This window comes from Hevea brasiliensis, chromosome 13 (genome assembly GCF_030052815.1).
Source record: "Hevea brasiliensis isolate MT/VB/25A 57/8 chromosome 13, ASM3005281v1, whole genome shotgun sequence".
Taxonomy (NCBI): Eukaryota; Viridiplantae; Streptophyta; class Magnoliopsida; order Malpighiales; family Euphorbiaceae; genus Hevea; species Hevea brasiliensis.
In genome coordinates this window covers 16,247,847-16,253,704 of record NC_079505.1, presented here as the reverse complement: position 1 = coordinate 16,253,704, position 5,858 = coordinate 16,247,847, and the positions used below count along the sequence as shown (strand labels likewise).

The 5,858-nt window shown below is 32.1% G+C and overlaps 1 non-coding gene and 1 pseudogene across 1 annotated transcript; both read right to left on the bottom strand.

Annotated features, from left to right (window-relative positions):
- Positions 1 to 1,000: 1,000 nt before the first annotated feature.
- On the bottom strand, positions 1,001 to 2,872 carry LOC131172099 (cysteine-rich receptor-like protein kinase 10; annotated as a pseudogene).
- Positions 2,873 to 5,357: 2,485 nt separating this feature from the next.
- LOC131172353 (small nucleolar RNA R71) lies at positions 5,358 to 5,464 on the bottom strand. Its single transcript, XR_009142834.1, has one exon. It is a non-coding gene; the product is annotated as a small nucleolar RNA R71 (small nucleolar RNA).
- Between the last annotated feature and the right edge of the window lie 394 nt (positions 5,465 to 5,858).

Here is a 5,858-nt window from a genome sequence, read left to right as displayed (position 1 = left end):
AATCCCAATTAGATAAGTTAATTTTTTATACTTCCTAAAAAATTTAAAATTCTTTAGCTTAGTTATCCTAACCAAACAAAGCCTTATTCTATAATTTACTTATTCTGTAACTCTTTGGAAATAAATAATCTATTCCATTTTTTTTTGGTATTATACTTTTTTTAAAAAAAATTAAAAAAATATAAATTTAAAATTTATTCTCCATTATAACAAAATTTTTATTTCTCATATAACAACATTTTTTTTAAATATAAACTCTGATTAATTAGTTCATAAAAATAAAAAGATAAAATAATTATTTTTTTAAAATATAAAAATTAATTAATTAATTTCACTGAAATAAAAAGATTATCCTTTCATTTATATTCATTGTAATCGTCTTGTTCCATCGCATTAGTGGCTTTAAAATCCTCATTTTAATTAGCCTTTTCAATAGCCCTTGACATTATCAAGCCCTTGGGATTTTCAATAATTTTCGTATAAAATTAATGCTTGAATTTCAAAACTCCCTTTGTAAGTACAATAATTTAATTCATTTATTATTTAAATGAATTAAAAATGTACCAATTATAATAAAAAAACATTTGAATGAGATATAACTTTAAGGGCTTTCAATAATTTATATTAGCATTGCTAATTGTCATAGTTTATTAAATAACTTTAAAATATTTAAAAATTTTAGAATAATGTCACATGTAATAAAAACAAACTCTCAGACCATCTCAAAAAAAGTGCAACTTGACAATTTTTTATAATTCCTTTTCAAGGACTCAACTTTATAATATTTATACAAAGAAATTATATAAATTTCACGTATTTTTATATTTTAAGTTCAAATTCATGACGAATCAAGTCTAAATAAAAAGATTTTTTAATATCAGAAGAAGCATATCCTAGATTCCTATGCTAAAAATTTATGTAATTCATGAGAGAGACATTCAACGACATATAACCTCAGTAATTATTTCCTCATCCACAGAACAAAATCGTTCTTTTGGTTCTAATGAGCTAGATTTTCTGAAAGTGAATGCGGTTGCTTAGGAGAAGGAAGACTAATTTCGCTATTTAACATTAGAACAATAGCTGACATGGTTGGTCTTTTCAATACATCTTCTTGTACACATAAAAGCCCAATTTGGATGCATCTCAATACTTCATCAGGAGAACAAGAATGCTTTAGTGATGAATCAATTATCTCACATGCTCTTTCTTCTCTCCATAAATGTCATATCTGTAACATCTCATCATTAGATGAACCCATAAACAAATCATTACAATTCCGAAGATAATTAGGTACTATAAGCATCTTCAAGGGGAAAATATTTTTATGCTCACTAAACTTTACATGGATTTTTTCATTGTGGTCATAAAAATTCAACTTGTCATAATTTGATCACTAGTTTTTTTTTTATTTTATTTTTAACTAGTGCACTTTAACTTGATAGTGGTGATTTTGGCAAGAATTCCATTGGAAATCTAACATGATATACAAGTCTAGATAAATACTGAAAATGAGGTCTGGATCAAAAAACAAATTGAAGAAGCCTTACAAAACTAGCCCTAAATTTAATATCATGTCAGATTTCTGGTGGGTTTCCCATTGAAGTCAAGAAACTAATTGCAACAAAATCGAATTTCAGTTACTAAATTGCAACAAGTTCTAATTTTATGACTACAAAGAAAATCAATGCAAAATTCAATGATGATTAGAATAATTTACCCATATATTTTTAACTTACTTTTCCTATCATGCTTGGGTAAGTATCCTCTTGACAAAAGCTATTGTTCTTTTTCCCTGTAATGATCTCTAATAATATGATGCCGAAACTAAAGACATTAGATTTTGTTGAAAACTTTCCAAATGTCACATATTCGGGAGACATGTATCCACTGCATATAAAAAATAGAAAAAAAAAAGTTGTAACGCTTCTTTCAAATTATTTAATATAAGATATAATGGTATTCTTAGCAGTGGTTCTATGTGTCTAGCTGCTGGGTGTATAGGTATACTTACAATGTTCCAACTATTCTGTTTGTCATCTCATGAGTTTGGTCGCCTTTGAAGATTCTAGCTAGGCCAAAATCTAAAATTTTTGGATTCATTTCTTTGTCCAATAGAATGTTTCTAGTTTTTAGATCTCTATGGATAATTCTCAACCTAGAATCTTGATGAATATATAAAATTCCACTAGCAATCCCAACGATAATATCAAAGCGCTTTCTGCAATCCAAGATTGACCTTCTTGTTTCATCTAACAAAAGATTTCCAATTGAATCTGTGTCAATTTATTCATTCTATGTCCATCACTCATATTATTGAACCAGATGGAATTAGACAACTTGTGGAATACAAGGCTAAATAATGTAGAATATACACAGGACTTACGGAAAAGAAAGGAGTCCAAGCTTTTGTTTGGCATGTATTCATAAACTAGCATCGGTTCCTCTCCTTGAATGCAGCATCCTATGAGTTTCACCAGATTCTGATGCTGAAGTTTTGCAATCAGCAAAACTTCATTTTTAAATTCATCTATTCCTTGCCTTGAATCTTTTGAAAGTCTTTTCACAGCAACTTCCTTTCCATTAGACAATTTACCCTACAGTCATTTTTTCACATTTAGAATCTCACAACAACTAGAGACGAAGACAAGCACATGTACACAGTTTTGAGACATTTGCACAGAAGTTATAAATGTACCTTATAAACCACGCCAAAACCACCTTGCCCTAGTTTGTTAGCCGGAGAGAAACTGTTAGTTGCAGCAAGTATAGTGCTCAGATTGAAAAAAGCAATCTCTGGATGACTCATGCTACCTTCGACTTGATTTTCCACTGTGCCAATTGTATCAAGCCACCTTTTGTTCCATTTGTTCCTCACTGCCTCAAAATGATGAGACCAGAATGCTTAATGCTTACTCAAATCAAAGGTATGAATATACATAGATAGGCACAAAACATCATACAAAATCTTGTTTCTTACCCCTTTTCTTCTTCTTCTTCTTGAGTGATGCATACATTTTGCATAGTCATTTAGGTCTAATTTTATAACCCTTTTTATTTGATTATTAGTCATTTTTAGCTAATTTCATTAGTTAATTAGTTAGTTTTTCATAGTTGTCAATTTTGCATTAATTTGTAATTTTTACTTTGTTTTGTAGGAAAAATGGTGTTTTTGAAGGACTAAAGAGAATTTTGCCATTGAGGAGTGTCTTCTACAGCAAAAAGATGTCAAAAACAAGTTTTCGAGCTGAAATATGCATTGACCAAACTGTGCATAACTTGCCGCATAAGCTATGCAGATCTGCATAAGGAGAAAGATCACTGTTCCAGAACCAGCCGAAATGTGCATAAGGAGACTGCATAGCTTATGCACATTCTCGCTTCCCTTATGCACATTCACGAAATTGTGCATAACCTATGCACCAAGTCATGCAGCTTCGCATAAGTGACCCAGATCCAGTAAATCGCATAAGGGACTGCATAACTTATGCATCCACTTATGCAAATCCCTTGAAGAGTTCATTAATGAGTCAGCGTGAGATTCCCTCAAATAATTCCTCCTAGAACATACTATTTTAGGGCTCCATGTCAGAAAAATGCTATATATAGTCTCATTTTCCCATTTTAGAAAGAGACAAGGAGCAAAGAAGAAAAGGAGAGGGGGCTGAGCAGAATTTGAGGAGTCATTTTCACCTTCCACACCATTTTCAACCAAGATTTGCAGATTTCTTTCTTTCTTTACACTTTCCTACATTTCTAGTGTTTAATTCCTTACTTCTTAGCTTAGATTAAAGCTTTATTTCCATTTAAACTCATCATATCTTGTAAGCATTATGGATAGTGAGTAGTTTACTTTTGATTCTGGAGTAAGGGTTGTAATATTTGAGATATTTTGTGGATTTTGATTGGGTAATCCATATTTTGTGGTCTTAATGAGTTTTATTCATTTCTTGTATGCTTAATGACATGCTTAGTGTAGGATCCCATTAAGTGATGTTCTTAATCCATGGTTGAAGCACCGAAAGGAGAAGGCCTTGTGATAGATAATCAAGAAATTGGACTTAATTAACTTAGACCTAGAAATAGGCTAAGGATTAAGAGGATTCGCTGATTAATTAAAGAACTTAATGGGTCTTAATTAATTCTAAGTCCACGAAAGTAGGATTAGATTGATTAAGGCACTCTTTGTCTCACTCGAAAGGGAATTCAAAGGATTTAAGAATTAATCTCCTTAAAACCATTTAGTTTCACAAGATTGGATAACCAATTTAAAATCCCAAAATAGCTTGAATATGAAATCCCGAACTCCGGAATCACCTTTTTACCATTGTTAATTTCTAATCGAATTTAATCATTTGCCATTTTAAATATTGCCATATTTGAACTTGCTTATTTCAATTTGATGCAATTTTAGTTTAATTAATACATTGTTGAATAGAATATTAAATTTGCACATTTAGATTTCGTACTCCATTACCCATTAATTCATTATTTTAATTTCATGAATACTTCAATTTAGTCAACTTTTATATCGAAAATTCAATCATTAACACAACTCCTCGTGGGATCGATATTTTTCTATACTACTTGTACGACCCGTGCACTTGCGGTTGGGACGCATCAAGTTTTTGGCACCGTTGCCGGGGAGTTGTTTGTTTAAGATTGAATTCTTGATCATTTTAGTTGTTTTTAGTTTTATCTTTGTTATCTTTTCATTTTGTGTTTGTTTGTTCTTTTTCAGGTACTTTTAATCTTTTATGAGAAGAGCTAGAAGCACAAGTGATACATCCTTATTGTTCAATCCTGAAATAGAGAAATTTTGCAAGGCCAACAAGAAAGAAACCAGAAGAAGGAAGGAAGCTTTGAGAGAGACTGAATTAGAAGCAGACATGGCTGATGAAAGAATTAGAATTGGTGTTGGTAATGCTGGAAATGGTCAAAACAATGAAAATGAAGCCCAAGGGGAAGAAGTTGTTAATGCAAACGTGCCTAGGGGAAGTATGATGGATCATGCTTTTCCACATTTTGATGATTTGAGAGAGAGCATAGCAAGACCAAGGATTGATGCAAATAGTTACAAGATGGATTTTGGAGTTCTTCAAATGATTAAGAATTCTCAATTTGGAGGACATCCTTCTGAAAATCCACACACACACTTGAAGAAGTTTGCTATGATCTGTGACATGCAAAAACAACCTGGAGTGTCTGATGATGCAGCAAGATTGAAGCTATTCCCGTTCTCTTTGAAAGATAGAGCATTGGATTGGCTTGATTCTTTACCTCACAACTCCATTACAAATTGGGAGCAACTCACTGATGCATTTCTTGCACAATATTTTCCACCTGGAAAAACTCAAGAGCTGAGGAATCAAATGACAGCTTTCAGACCAAGAGAAGATGAAACTCTTTATGAGTCATGGATGAGATGGAAGGAATTAGAGAGATTATGCCCACATCATGCCATTCCAAAATGGATGATAAATCAGAATTTCTACACAAATGTCACTCCTGCAATCAGAGGAATCATTGATGCTCAAACAGGAGGAGAATTCATTATTAAGCATGAAGATGAAGCTTATGAGCTATTGGAGAAAATTGCAAAGAATACTCATCTTTGGAGTAGTCCAAGAGGACCAGCCCAACTCGAAAAGGCAAGTCTGGAATATATGATCTTGATCCATTCAACATGATTAATGCAAAGTTTGATGCACTTACAAATGTCCTTGCTAAGAAGATGGAAGATTTGAGTATGTTGGTTAGTTCATCAACATCAGCTGGAAGTTCACAACAAGTGGCTTATGCAGAGGAAACTACCAAATTGTGGAATAGATTATGGAGAACAAGCGGATATGTTGGTA